The following is a 15,229-nucleotide window of genomic DNA, read 5'->3' as shown; positions in this document are numbered from 1 at the left end:
GCTACAGTATACATTTACACTCTAGACGATTCTGTGCTTCCAATTTTGTGGCAACAGTTTGGGGAAGGCCCTTTCTTGTTTCAGCATGACAATGCCCTCATGCACAGAGCGAGGTCCATACTGAAATGGTTTGTAGAGGTCAGTGTGGAAGAACTTGACTGGCCTGCACAGAGTCCTGACCCCAACCAATTGAACACCTTTGGGATGAATTGGAACGCGGACTGCGAGCCAGGCCTAATCGCCCAACATCAGTGAAGGACCTCACTAATGCTTGTGTGGCTGAATGGGAAGCAAGTTCCCACAGCAATGTTCCAAAATATAGTGGAAATCCTTCCCAGAAGGGTGGAGGCTGTTATAGAAGCAAAGGAGGGACCAACTCAATATTAATGCCCATGATTTTGGAATGAGATGTTCGACAAGCAGGTGTCCACATACTTTTGGTCATGTAGTTTAATTAAACCACTATGAAACCGTGACTTCTCGATATTACACTCAGCCTTTTATATTCCGGGGCCTCGTTTGGATCACTCCGCTTCCAATGGTCCTTTGTGAGACGCATTTTCAACCCTCCGGTCTCGCTCCAATCACTAGGCGCATCGAGGTGGATTCTCTTCCACATGGATTGGCGCTCTAAGCATGCGTGTAATCACCAAACATCTGCGACTCATTTAGAATATTTTGGCGAATTTCAGAGGTGAAATATTCCAGAGAGGGAGGCTAAAGGCCCTAAATGTTTTCCTTTTCATGGTGTCGGAGTGTGGGGTATTTGAATTTGAATCTTAAGTCGGCTATTCACCCCCCAGGTCTCTGGGCACCTTCCGGGTGGGCTAGGGAGATAGCAATGATGTTTACCAAAAACGTGTCTGGGTTCCCTTTGTTGTTGTTTGAATCCCAGATTGAGCCATTAGTCTTACTCGTTATCCGTCTGATCAGTTCAATTAATGTGTAGGCCTACCACATGCAGATTTGCTTTTCAATTTGCCTACTGTGATGGCTGACAGATCACAATTATTTATCTGGCACCCCACCTGTTCTCCAAAGGCAAGTTAGAAGAGCAGGCTACATACTGAAGATGGGGTAACACACTGCTTTGACAACTGATGTAATTAATAGTGAAACCCACATGGGGTATATTTAGTGTTTTGAGGACATGAAGATATGGCCTTCCCTATGTTGTTAATTATTAATCCTATTCCAGCGGAAGTGTGGATATGGATGACTACATCAGTTGATAGACCCTCCATGACTGTGTGATGTTGGTTTTGGCAGTGGTGATCTCGAGTCCACTTCCAGCACGCACAGGTTTAACACCTGGGAGCCACCTCGCGCTCTCACTCGCCTGCGCTGCCATGTCAGAACTTGTGTGTGGACTGGAAATAGAACATATATAGATAGACCTCGCGGCAATGCAGCTAAGCAGTAGCCAAAGAGCTGCTGTTACAGGTTGTGCTTTCCCGATTTAACAAAATCAAGACGATTCCCTGAGCTTCTCCACATTTGCACGCTCAGTGCAACCTAAACAACAGCTCTCAAAAACAGAAAAGGATAATAGAGCATTAGGATAATAGAGAATTTGTCTTCTTATTCTTATCATTGCATTAATATTAATGGACTATTACTTTGAATTTACTTTGAGTCTATTATAAATTATAACAGTTCATCTAAAACATGTGAGAAAGACTATGGCCAAATTCTTAATGCACAGATCAAAATCAATCAATTGTACCTTTATTGTTTGCAGAGTGGTCGTTCACAACATGCAGGCTGGTTAGCCCACAGACACACCTCTTTGGAGTCACTATCATCCACAGGCGTTCAGTCTGTCCTCTTCTGGGTGTCAATATGACAGATCAGTTCACATGATGGCCTGTGGACTTTGCCTGTGTTTTGTCAAACTAGGATATGCATGGGAAATAATGATTTGACACCAAAAAATCTCGGGCACCCGGAAAAACATTTTCTTCTCAACAGTCTTCTCATCTCCAGGCAGGCTAATTGATAACTGCTCTATCTCAATTGTTATCAAATAGATCTGTTGCACAGCCGAGTTTAGAAGGTCGACGCGCTGTTAGTAATCTGAAGTAAGTATTTTGTTAAATTAGTGCCTGAGGTATGTAAAATGTGTACTTTTTAACCCTGGCCACGGGATAAAATCTAAAGGAATCCGCGCGCTAGTCCGAATCTTTTTCAGCACCAAGGACACTTACTCATGCGCGCCGCAGCTCTGAGGCGCGAAAACTTCATTCACTCTCGGTCCTAGTCCTGCCTTCCTTCATCGTGAGTATCCACCAATTGTTTATTCGGCAGAATAACACGAGATTTATCAAAAGCTTCACCAAGGATATGAAGTGCACGACCTAATCTGTGTAACCTATCCGATTTGGAATCGCTTTGAAGTGAGATTCATTTGACAGGTAAGAGCTTTTGTTATTTGTGTGCATTTGTTCCCAGCAACAGCAGCGTGCATTCTGCATGCAGGATTACGACCATGTGGATGTATTTGTACGACTATATCAATGCAACAAAGCTTTGTTACAGACATAGAAGAGATAACGATTGATAATGACAATATACAAACTACTGGATTAGTGTATCAGGCTAATCCCATTCTATTCCTACTTCGTTTTGACACACCTCTTATAATATCTAGAATTATTCGTACATCTTTTGTTTGATTGACAGGTTATATACATTAAGGATTTTTTTGTGAATGCAATGTCTGTAGAATAGGGTTACTTGGTTGTAATAGTAAACAAATGAGATCATACCACCAACCTAATAATCTTTATCTGTTTAGATCTTTGAGCAAATTTAGTAGAGACACTAATCCATGAGAGAATCCCAAAGGGACTCCTCATCCATGATATATTTGACTGTATTTCCATCATTCAACATCTATGTCTATAATGCTTTTATTTTTATTTCATCTGATATTTAATGATAATTGATGAGACTCAAAATCAAGTTGCATTTCCCATAGATCATACAGTTGGTCAAATTATGATGTTTCCTAAAAGGGGGAGAAGGGGGAGAAGAAGCCTTATCACAACCGCAATGCATCTTGGTGTCTTTCTTTGAGCAAATTATCTTGTAAAACAATGGCGAGCCCATGGCAGCACTCAGACCCAGACTGCAGAGATGTTGATTAGGGTAAATAATTCAAGATGTGGCTGAAGAGGAATATGCTCTTCTCTTCGCATCTGGAGATCCGAGCAGAAACAGGAACAGGAGGAGGAGACGAGCCACTCTTTGTGCACCCATCTCTTTAGTCCTAATGGAATCCAGCTCACCTGTATCAGCGTGGTGCAGAGTGGGCAGTGGCCCACGGCTAAGTGCGCACACAGGGGAGGGGTGGAATCATGTTAATCCCCCTGGGTGTTTTCAGAGTAGCTGTTTCTCAAAGTATCTCAGAGCATGGCGGAGCAGTGTTATCGCTGAGCACCCAGCGTGTTAAGATGCTCCTTATCCGCTAAGAACACAAGCGCCCCCAGCACCGGGCCACGGAGGTCGGGTGACTATGAAGTGCTGTATAGATGGACGGGAGCACCTTACACCAGTTCACCTGTCCTGAAGCCACCGCAGCTTGAAGTATGCCACCACCATTCACCAGATGCATTGAGCACGGTCTAATATATGGATCTACTGTATAGAAAATGATTTATAGAATCCAGTCAACTTCAGTGTGAATGTACATGGGTGGATCTGTTTTATCATTTTGTTAGAGCATGAACTGATATACAGTATAGAGGGAAACCATAGAGATCCTATTACATTCTAATTTCTAATTCTATGGGGAAACCAAAGTAGCTAAGACAACTCAAATGCCTGATAAGATATCTCAGTGTCACCCAGGTCTCTTATTCATCATTTGGGTTTTATTAGCTAGCCGTCATCTGTGATTAAAAAGCTGGATGATGAATGGCTGTGGTCCTATCAAACAGGACAGCTTAATTACTTACACCTCCTTTTGGCCTCTTAGGCTACCGATCTCATTTTAATTCACACACACACACACACACACACACACACACACACACACACACACACACACACACACACACACACACACACACACACACACACGTGCGCGCGCGCACACACACACACACACACACACACAGTGCTTCTATACCTACATGTATACTCTGCATCCAGCTCCCATACTATCTGGTTTATGACATCGCTCATTGACTGCAATATAAACTTGAATCCATGTTTGATGTATGAGCTTGACAAAATAGTCTGGAATTCTTTAAACAACTAAATCATTAGTTGATTAAAAATCACTTGCCGATCAGATAAATGCCTGAACATCTTCTAGGACATTGTTTCACGTGTGAGTTATGCTTCCAGGCATTTTTGTGTTTCCATAATAATGCAACTAGAGCAGTATGCAGCAGATGTTGTGTGTGTCCCTGGACTGGTATACCTGTAGAGCTAATAGAGAGGCCTGGGGACAGTCAAGGATCCCTGAGGTTGCTATGTAGGACCAGGGACAATGTGTGTTCAGCCATGCATCTGTCTCACTGAAAGTTATTTGGTTTATGTTGTGAGAATCTGTGTTCCCTGCAGCACATATATCATTTGTATTGGGGATGTATGTGTTTTTGTGTGTACAGTTTGTGTCTATCTGTATTGGGGATGTATGTATTTGTGCACGTGAGTAAAATGTGTGTTTGAGAGATAACAAGACAGAATGAAAGCATGTCCCAGGTTTCAGTTTAGGATCAGGGGGGTCCACACTTGTTTCTTTCTTGTCATTGACGGTGTGTGTGATGAATAATGAAAAGACCCACAGAAAACCTAACGCAGCCCCTAAAACATAAACACCATTCCTCCATCACCCTGTCTGGGCCGATCACAGTTCTGCCTGTAATGAGCTCACTGACACAGAGAACACAGAGAGGTGAGGAATCTTAAACGAGGTAGTACACAGTGAGGTGGAATCAGGCCCCTGGGAAGGGGAGAAACTATGGAACTGTACCAGGGGATTCCCTCTCTCACACAGGTGCAGGGAATGCCAGGGATGGAGTTACTGTAAGGGAGGAGCTGAGAAGCAGAGAAAGCTAGTAATGACAGACACACATGACCAAATCCAAACATATTCTTTGTTCAATAGCTGAAAAGTCTGGACCTCTTGGTCTACTGTCAGCTCAATGATGAGGAGATGAACCATGGTGGTGTGAGATTGAGTAAGTGCGTGATTTGGTAGACATCTTCTTAATTGCTGTATGTGTCCACTCTTTGTTATTCAGCACCGGCCTTAGATTTCCTGGGCTGCTATCGTTTAAACTTCAATTACCGCTTTTCCCCTTAATTTGTTTGGTATCAGTGACCTTATTTGGAAAGTTCAGTGCTCTTCATTTACGGAGATGGGTTTGTCTTTTTGCCTCAGCAACCTCAGTGGTTATCATTGATCCAGTCAATCTCCCAGGCCTGGATTCATGGAACTTGATTTAACTGGTTATTCCTCTGCAGTTGAAGTGTTACTTCATGATAAAAATGAATGAAAACGCTCCTGAAGAAACTTTATTTGTTAAACAACTTTTTAGCACTGAAGTTGATCACCTTTCTGGGCAAGTTGAAGTCCACAATCTGTCAAAGAGAGAGAGGAAGTGGTTTTCAATCTATAACAGGTATGATCAAACCTGTAGCGAGTTCTGAATGGGTTATAAGATTATGATTAAAGATTAAGATCACTTTATTGGTCAATTGTACACAAAGGTCCAACCGAAATGTGACTTCTGCTTTTAACCCAACCCCTCCAAAAGACACAAATACACACATACAGCTATTGGAGAGGTGTGGGGGGCAATGGCATATAGGATTTGATACCACCAACCCCCCGGTTGCCAGCTCACTTCCTGTCACACCCCCCCCCCCCCCCCCCGATATCTATCTACCCTATACTGTCACTAAATGAGTTGATAGAGAGAGACAGAGAGAGATGTTAGACACAGAGTTAGGCAGAGATATCTGAGGGGGAGCCTCAAATGAAAGACATATTGTCAGGCTGCCACTGACTGCAAAGGTAGTTCTCTCATTGCACTACCATGGACAGATTAGGGGGATGGAAATTGTGATTTCTCCACTCATTGTCTTCAGATTAATTACTGTCTGGCTAGACTTGGCACAGCGTGGCATCACATTTGGAACGGTGTGGAGTGGACTTGCCAGTGTTAGCGTGTGTCATGACAATAAATTATTTATTGACGTGAAGCATGTTTCTTCTGTGATAACTGGGTTATATTTTTCATACATACTTATAAATCCATTACTCAAATCTAGTTGTATGGGAATTGGGAATTAAAGATTGCTGCTTTAAAAAGGGGGTTGCCACAGGTGGTGCTCTGATTGCAGGGCAGGAGGTTGATGGATTGTTTGGGTTGGGTGATGTGAGAGCTCAGAGCACTCAATGACCCCTCCCTTTCCCATTAGCAGACCATTCCCAAGTCTTCCTCCACCCAGGCCCACTCTCATTGTTAGCTGGAAATTTGATTTTGGGGGAAGCCTGGCTCCCATCACCCTCCTCTCTCCTCTCCTGTTGGTGTTGTGCTCCCAGGCAATTATTCCACAGGGAATCTCCTCCCTGGTCTTCCCTGGGCTCCAGCCTGCATATAGATGCCCACTCCCCAGCCTACCTGCCTTCCTATTATCATGTTAATACTGCAGCTCTCCACTCCTGCCTGAGGAGGTGATTGAAAAAACGGAGACAAAATAACACCTTGTGAAGCTCTTCCCCCTCTTTCCTCTTCTCCGCCCTCCCTCCTTCTTCTCCGCCCTCCCTCCTTCTTCTCCGCCCTCCCTCCTTCTCCTCCCCCCTCTTCCATCCTTGCCTGCTTTCCAAAACCTTCCCATTCCTTCACACCACCTGGCTTGTAGAGTGTAAGAGTCTGGCAGTCTCCACACACTTGAATTAAAAAGGCCATCTGGTGATGCAGAAAGCAGAAACTAGAGGGAAGAGAAGGGAGATGGCTGCATGGGAGGAGAGAGGATGAAATGAGGCTGGGTGCTCTTTGAAGTTAATACAAATCAAATTGTATTTGTCACATGTGCTGAATACAACAGGTGTAGACCTTACTGTGAAATGCTTACTTACAAGCTCTTAACCAACAATGCAGTTTTAATAAATTAGAGTTAAAAAATATATTTACTAAATAAAATTAAGTAAAATTAAGTAACACAATAAAATAGCAATAACAAGACTATATACAGGGCTTACTGGTAACGAGTCAATTTACGGGGGTACAGGTTAGTCGAGGTAATTGAGGTAATATGTACATAGAGGTAGGGGTAAAGTGACTATGCATAGATAATAAATAGCGAGTAGCAGCAGTGTACAAAAACAATTTTGGACGGGGAAATCATTGTAAGCCTGTTGACCGTAAAGAAGACATGGCATTATACGCATTATCTATAGCTGTCAGACAGTGGTTGTGTGGAGAGGTTTCTGTACAGTTTCACTGTGTTTATCTGACTCTCCGGGGCTAAGCCAAACGCCTGACATTCCCACTCTAATTTGGTATTGGAGAAAAAAAGACCTGTCAGCCCACAAAACGCTGCAGCAGAGAGGTGCTGTAAAATAAAATGCAACGTGTCACTTCTAGCATACATACATCCACAAAACCCACAGGCATTTGCCTCTAAAGTATCTGCAGAGCAGAAATAACATTGACGGTTAGGGTGTATTGGTGAATTGAAGATAGACTGGTGATTTATTTGTAAGTTACAGGTAGAATAGAATACCTGGCAGTAAAGTGTGAAATAGAGCCATGCATTGGTTGATGGATGTAGTGGATGAAGTATGAAGGTGTGTGCGAGTGAGAGGATGGGGCCAGTTTACAGCAGGCTTCTTTCCCAGTGCTCCCACAGGACGTTACTCTATGGTCAGATTGGTCCACTTGTCCTCTCCTCGGCCTCGCCCGCCTCGTCCCAACCCTTCATGTCTCTGGGCAAGTTTCCATGGAAACAAAGAGTATAGAGAGGTGGGAGAATATGTGTCGGTGAGATGAGCATATATATCTCTGAGTGGACTCACACACACACACACACACGCACACGCACACGCACACACACACACACACACACACACACACACACACACACACACACACACACTTTCGCACGCAAACACAGGCGAGCAGGGAAGATCTACAGCAATGACTGAAAAACTGCACTTTTAGACTTTCAGAAAATGGTACTCTACTTAATTTAGATAGTAAATATCCTGCCATACAGAGCCGTATGCAACATGAGATGGTCGATGGCCATAGTGATGGATAACATGAAAGAGTACTTCAATTCAATAGCATTCTCCCAGACCCTCAAAACAAGGAAACACTTTGAGAAATCCAAATGAAATGTGTACAAAGCCAGACTGCCTTTTTTATGACTCATTTTCATAATCTCCAGCTTTCTCAGTGAGCGGATTTGACTGGCAGTGGCTCATGCAGATGATACTGGCTCAATATCCTGCTCCAATAAACTGCTCCCTTCCCTCCTCTGTAGTGTGGCTAATGAAACCCAGGGGAGGATGGAGGAGAAGAGTGACATGATGCTGGCTGCTGCCCCTCCTCTGGCCCCATCTATCCATCTCTACTGGAACCACTCTGGGTTCGGGTCCTCACACAGCTCCACACCCAGGGCCTTGCTGCTCTACAGGGATTGCCTCCCAAATGGAAGGCTATTCCCTAGTGCACTACTTTTGACCTGGGTCCATAGGGCTCTGGTCAAAAGTAGTGCACTATGTATGGAATAGCCATTTGGGATGCAACCAGGGTCTGGCTCTGCCTCCCTACTGACCAGAGGGGAGGGACAGTGGACATAAGAATTTGGATCAGCATGGTCAACCAGTTCACCTTTGAGTTGAATTGGGGAAACATGTTAGTAATTAGTAGGGATATAAACAAAGCGAAAAGAACGAACAAGCAGTATGGCTAGTGGCATTGTCATGCTGGAGGTTCATGTCAGGATGAGCCTGCAGGAAGGGTACCACATGAGGGAGGAGGATGTCTTGCCTGTAACGCACAGCGTTGAGATTGCCTGCAATGACAACAAGCTCAGTCTGATGATGCTGTGACACACCACCTAAAACTATGACGGACCCTCCACCTCCAAATCGATCCCGCTCCAGCGTACAGGCCTCGATGTAACGCTCATTCCTCCGACGATAAACACAAATCCAACCATCACCCCTGGTGAGACAAAACCGTGACATGTCAGTGAAGAGCACTTTTTGCCAGTCCTGTCTGGTCCAGCGATGGTGGGTTTGTGCCAATAGGCGACGTTGTTGCAGGTGATGTCTGGTGAGGACTTGCCTTACAACAGGCCTACAAGCCCTCAGTCCAGCCTCTCTGTGCAACTATTGGTTACATTTATTTGAATGCAGTCTTGGTTTTCATTGGTTTCAGTTGGACAAAAATAGAAAGAACTGAAACTGTAATAACACTGTCATTGTGGTTGTTATAAATTTGCCACTACAGTACTTTCTCAATGTAAATATCATGATATTTATGCAAAATTGTCTGCAGGAAGTAGGAATAATCTTATGCAGTAGAAACAGTGTTTAGATTCAATCCATCAGGGGAAAATAAGTCTTCAGCTACTGCTGCAGGGACATTTCAACAGCTCTTTGTGAGTGTGTGTATGACAATGTATGTGTTTGTGTTTGATAAATCTGTCTTATTTGCATCATTTGCTTTGACAGTGTTCCCCAAGGGATACCTTTTTATACAATTTGCGTTTGTGCGTGCATCTGTGTGTGTGTGTGTGTGTGTGTGTGTGTGTGTGTGCGTGCTTGCCTGCGTGTGCAACAAACAGCTGTGGACTCGTTTCCCTGCAATGAGAGGCATGCGGTCAAACAGGAAACTATATGGAGAGAGGGAAAGAGAGAGAGAAAGCGAGGAAGATTAGAAATGGAGAGATGGAGAGAGTTTCGCACCAGAACAGTCACATGGCCCCTCAGGCACAGTTGAAGACAAACACATTCTATTCCAGAGGAAGCCATTCACCATGGGGGAGTGATGCAGTCGGTCGCTAGCGAGCTGCTTAAGAACTCAGACATGAGAAAACACTCTGGAGAATCCAGCCAGCGTCCTCCACTGTTCTCACTCACTCTCACATCATACACCCCATATATGCATGTTATACACCTGTGCAAAGAAACTAGAACGACATTTCTTCCTAATATAGGGTACTATATGTAAAACCAGGGACTTCTGTCGCGTCCTACATCAGCATGTTTAGTGGTATTTCCTGTTTGTATAGTCGCCTTCTGGCTTTGAAACCGATGATTATGTCACATTATCTTGCTATATGACTTGACAGACCCCTAGTCATTTAAAAAAAGATATGTTGTTGAATATTAAATATGTAGAATGGGAAAAGGGCCAGCATGCTGCATTATGAATATAGTTGCATGTCACAAGAGAATGGAAGTAGTAAGTTAATATACATTAGCCTATGTAGTATTGTACATGTGTAACTATTAGAAATGTTCTATTATCACTTTTATGTCAATGTGTCATTATCCAGTGACTATCTCTGCATCATACAGCAGTTATTATCAACACAAATTTAGCTGGAATCATAAGATAATAATTTCACTGGAATCATACAACACTAATTTCACTGCAATCATACAACATTAATTTCACTGGAATCACATGGCACACATTTCACTGGAATCATACAACACACATTTTACTGGAATCATACAACACTAATTTTACTGGAATCAAACAACACTAATTTCACTGGAATCATACAACACAAATTTCACTGGAATCATACAACACAAATTTTACTGGAATCATACAACACTAATTTTACTGGAATCATACAACACAAATTTCACTGGAATCATACAACACAAATTTTACTGGAATCATACAACACTAATTTTACTGCAATCATACAACACTAATTTCACTGGAATCATACAACACTAATTTTACTGGAATCATACAACAGTAGTTTCACTGGAATCACATGGCACACATTCCACTGGAATCATACAACACACATTTTACTGGAATCATACAACACTAATTTCACTGGAATCATACAACACAAATTTCACTGGAATCATCCAACACTAACTTTACTGGAATCATACAACACTAATTTTACTGGAATCATACAACACTAATTTCACTGGAATCATACAACACTAATTTTACTGGAATCATACAACACTAATTTTACTGCAATCATACAACACAAATTTTACTGGAATCATACAACACAAATTTTACTGGAATCATACAACACTAATTTTACTGGAATCATACAACACTAATTTCACTAAAATCATACAACACACATTTTACTGGAATCTTACAACACTAATTTTACTGGAATCATACAACATTAATTTCACTGGAATCATACAACACTAATTTCACTGCAATCATACAACACACATTTTACTGGAATCTTACAACACTAATTTTACTGGGATTGGAATCATACAACACACATTTTACTGTCTCGTAAAGATGATATATATGGAAATGAGAATGTGTCCCAGGCACCTTGATTTTCTTGGAATGTATGTGTGTGAAACAAAGGTCTCATTGTATTGTAGCATTGACTGACTCCCCCTCTGTTTGATCCACAGGCTGTACTCTCCAGAACCTGATGCAGGAGATGGCCTCAGCCAGGACAAAAACACTGTCTCTTTGAGATCTGGTGCCGCCGTGCCACGCTGCTCTGTTCCTTGCTAGCCTACTGTACCCTCCCCAGCTCCAGAGAGAACAGAGAGAACCAGAGGAAGAGAAACACCCGACAGCAGTGATCAGACTCACCCAGGGCCCAGGGCCATGTCACCAGGGAGGTCTACTGGGTTGGGGCTGTACACCCTGCCCCGACCCCTCCACCTCCACCTCTCCCACCTCAGCCTGTTGTGTGTGTGTGTGTCCCTCCTGGCCCAAGCCCCACTGGGTCTCCCCATGTCAGGCTTCAATACGGACACCAAGAGGGAGATCACAGTGGACGGGGACCTGATCATAGGAGGGCTTTTCCCTGTGCACCAGAAGGGCGAGGGTGCCGAGGACTGTGGGAAAATCAACGCTCAGAGAGGGATCCAGAGATTGGAGGCCATGTTGTTAGCCCTGGACGAGATCAACAAGGACGAGCGCCTATTGCCGGGGATACGGCTGGGAGCCCACATCCTGGACACCTGCTCTAAGGATACCTACGCCCTGGAGCAGTCCCTGGAGTTTGTCCGTGCCTCCCTCACCAAGGTGGATGATAGCGAGTACACCTGCCCTGATGGCTCCTACGCCATCCATGACGACGTCCCTCTGGCCATCTCTGGGGTGATAGGAGGCTCCTACAGCGACGTCTCCATACAGGTACAGCACTGACTCTACACTCTAACGATATTTGTTTATGTTGCTCTATTCTATAGGCTCGAACTTGGATCTTAACTATGGTTGCTGATATGGGTACTGAGAGTTTAGATTCTAGATTCTTGCTAAAGATACTTTCTAAAGGTGATACGTTTTTTTTAAATTCTGAATTGCTCCTAGCTAATTTAGTATCTCCCAGTCTCTGGTTTTGAGCAATCCATGCTTGGTAAATACTGATGCACTGACTATAAATATATGTTACAGTCCAGATAGCTGTCGTTTCACTCCATAGAATAGAGAAGGGACCCAATGATTGATGATCATATAACTTTCTCTCTTTATTTAAAGTACTGGCATGCAATTACGGTGCTCCATGTTTAGTGAGATGTTAACACAGTAGCTTTAATGAGTATGGGTTCCGCATGCCAGATCTGTTTACCTGTTTGCCCGTATGCTTGGCTGATCTCATTTGGAGGAGCTCCTCTCTTCCCTGGTAATTCAAACTCCAGCAGTGGGCCTGTCAGATGCAAACACGGCGCAGATGTTGGGTTGAGGAGGACGGGCTGACAGGATGACTAGTGACATCATGATTACTCTCAGTAGTAGTAACAATAGTATCAGTAACGGTTGACTGGTGAGGTGAAGCAAGGCGAGCTCCTCACACTGACGTGATGAAAGGCCTACTAATTGCAACAAAATCTCACGGTTTGACCAATTTGCCCTAGCAAAATCCAAGCTTATTTGATGTTAATAGCGCTCAACGTTGCCCCTAGTTGCGGGTTTTGAAGGCATCTCCCGACTTCCTTGGGACATGGATGGACGTCCAATTTCAAAGTCAATCTTGAGTGACCTGTCTGACTAATTGGGCCCACGTTTATTGGGACTTAATAAAGCCACTGCCTTGTGAGAGGAGATGCTCTGTAGCACCCAGACTGGGAGAGAGAGAGTGTGTGCGTGCGTGCATGTCATAGATAATTGTGGACATTCACTTGCACACTCTACACACAATCACCCATATTTACATGCTCACATACACACATCAGCCAACTCCCAGCTCTGTCAGAGGAACTTCTCTAGCCTAAGGTGATACCTCCCCATACTCAATGATTGTACTGTAGTTACCTTCTGGCTAGCCCACAGTAGTATAACAGGCGTGTCATCACACATGGCATTATACCTTCTGGGCATCCACAGACCACCAATGGATTTCAATTAGGGTCCAAGGCATTATTAAAATAGCAGATTTAATCAGTGCAGCCTGCATGGATATTTCCTCCAGTGGGGGTACTTCAGTATGCTGGGGTCCAGCCAGTTACTGTGGTGGCTTCCTTCCCTCTCCTCTGCTTCATAGGCAGAATGACTTCATCCTATGCTGCTTGGGAGACAAGGAGGGCTGGATGAATAATAGATTGGACCATTCTACTCAGAGGGGGAGGGTTTGCTCTCTGCATGAGATATGCCCATATGTCAGGATAAAAGTATGTCATGAAGGTATGTAAAAAGCTTGGGAAGGCTCACTCTCTGGGGTGCCTTAGTGAGTGCGTCACAGTGCTTAATTGTAGATACTGATGACATCGCCGGGAATCCCGATAGTTGAAAAGGTGCTCATGATTTGAGCAATATTTGAACTATTCCTTAATGATGAGTTTCGTGCTGAGAGAGGGGATCCAGCGACTGAGGCGTTCATGCACTGATCAGCCGTTTTCTAAACACCAGAGCAGAATTGGAGGCTCCACTACAAGTAATTAATTTAGAAAATAGACTGAATACAGCAATGTGCTATTACTAACTCCAATCTATTGTTCTGTGTATTCCTCCAAAACAAACATAAATACCTCATAGGGCCTGCGAGGAGGTATGGGATAAAAAGAACATGCAACCTACGTAGGCTTAATGAACGAGGTATAATTTTGGTAAAGACTATCTTCTGTCTCCTCTCAGGGAGCATGCCCTTGTCCTGTGCTAATTTATAGAGCTGCTATTACCCGTTTCTGTTCTTAGGGTTGCCCCAGCTTCTCCCACAGTGGCTTCACGGAATCTATCAGCGGGTTGAATAGACCCACCTGCCTGCCTGACGGTGCCCCCTGCCTTTGGATAACACTTTTTTTAACCACACGACCTCTACCCTGTACTTAGACTACACACAGTCTCAGAGGGGGAAGGGGGTAGCCTGGTAACTGATCTGTTTGTGCTTTGTTTGTGCTGCTGAAGGAGCGCTTTCTCACTTTCTGTGTTGTAGTGCTGAGCCGGTGGGCCTGTTGGTGTCTGTCTGATGAACAAGACCCAGTCTATTAGGACTGATTGAACTTGTCTTGGACCGCTCTACATAGGGTCCCAGGGAGTGTGAATCTGTCATTCCCTTCACTCTGACACTACTGTCTGTGCTTTATTGAGTGTTTTGTTCAGCCTTCCTTTTTGTGTGCTGAGCAAACTAGCCCTGCATTATTAAGGCTAATCTTCCCTTATATTGCACTTCCTTTATCATTCATGTATTTTTAAGCACTTTGGGTTTGTGGAACAGCACTTGGCAAACACACTGTACTGTCATCACAATTACCGCTACTGTAATTCCTGCAAAGGCTCATATTGTGGTGCGGACTGCGGTGTCTAATTCATAAACACAGAGTGATGGCCACATAAACAATGATTTCCTGTGCTCCTAATAGGCTGTCAAATTGAGCCAGACAGACAATGGTGATGGATGAAGTGTAGCAGCCAGTCATTGGCTGAAATGATGTTATTCAGAGATATGCAGGTAAAGTGAGTATTGAGTGTGTGTGGGCATCGTTCACACGAGCTGCATGTTCTACTACTCTGCAGCCTTTGGCTCCTCAGCCCTCTCCTCTTATGTCTGTCTGTCCTGCACTCCCTGTATA

The 15,229-nt window shown here is 43.8% G+C and overlaps 1 pseudogene; it reads left to right on the top strand.

Annotated features, from left to right (window-relative positions):
• The first annotated feature begins 2,238 nt into the window (after positions 1-2,238).
• On the top strand, positions 2,239-12,368 carry LOC139369446 (metabotropic glutamate receptor 3 pseudogene; annotated as a pseudogene).
• The last annotated feature ends 2,861 nt before the right edge of the window (positions 12,369-15,229 follow it).

This window comes from Oncorhynchus clarkii, chromosome 17 (assembly GCF_045791955.1).
Source record: "Oncorhynchus clarkii lewisi isolate Uvic-CL-2024 chromosome 17, UVic_Ocla_1.0, whole genome shotgun sequence".
Taxonomy (NCBI): Eukaryota; Metazoa; Chordata; class Actinopteri; order Salmoniformes; family Salmonidae; genus Oncorhynchus; species Oncorhynchus clarkii.
Note: the sequence above shows the minus strand (reverse complement) of the source record. Positions and strands in the feature narration are given on the sequence as shown.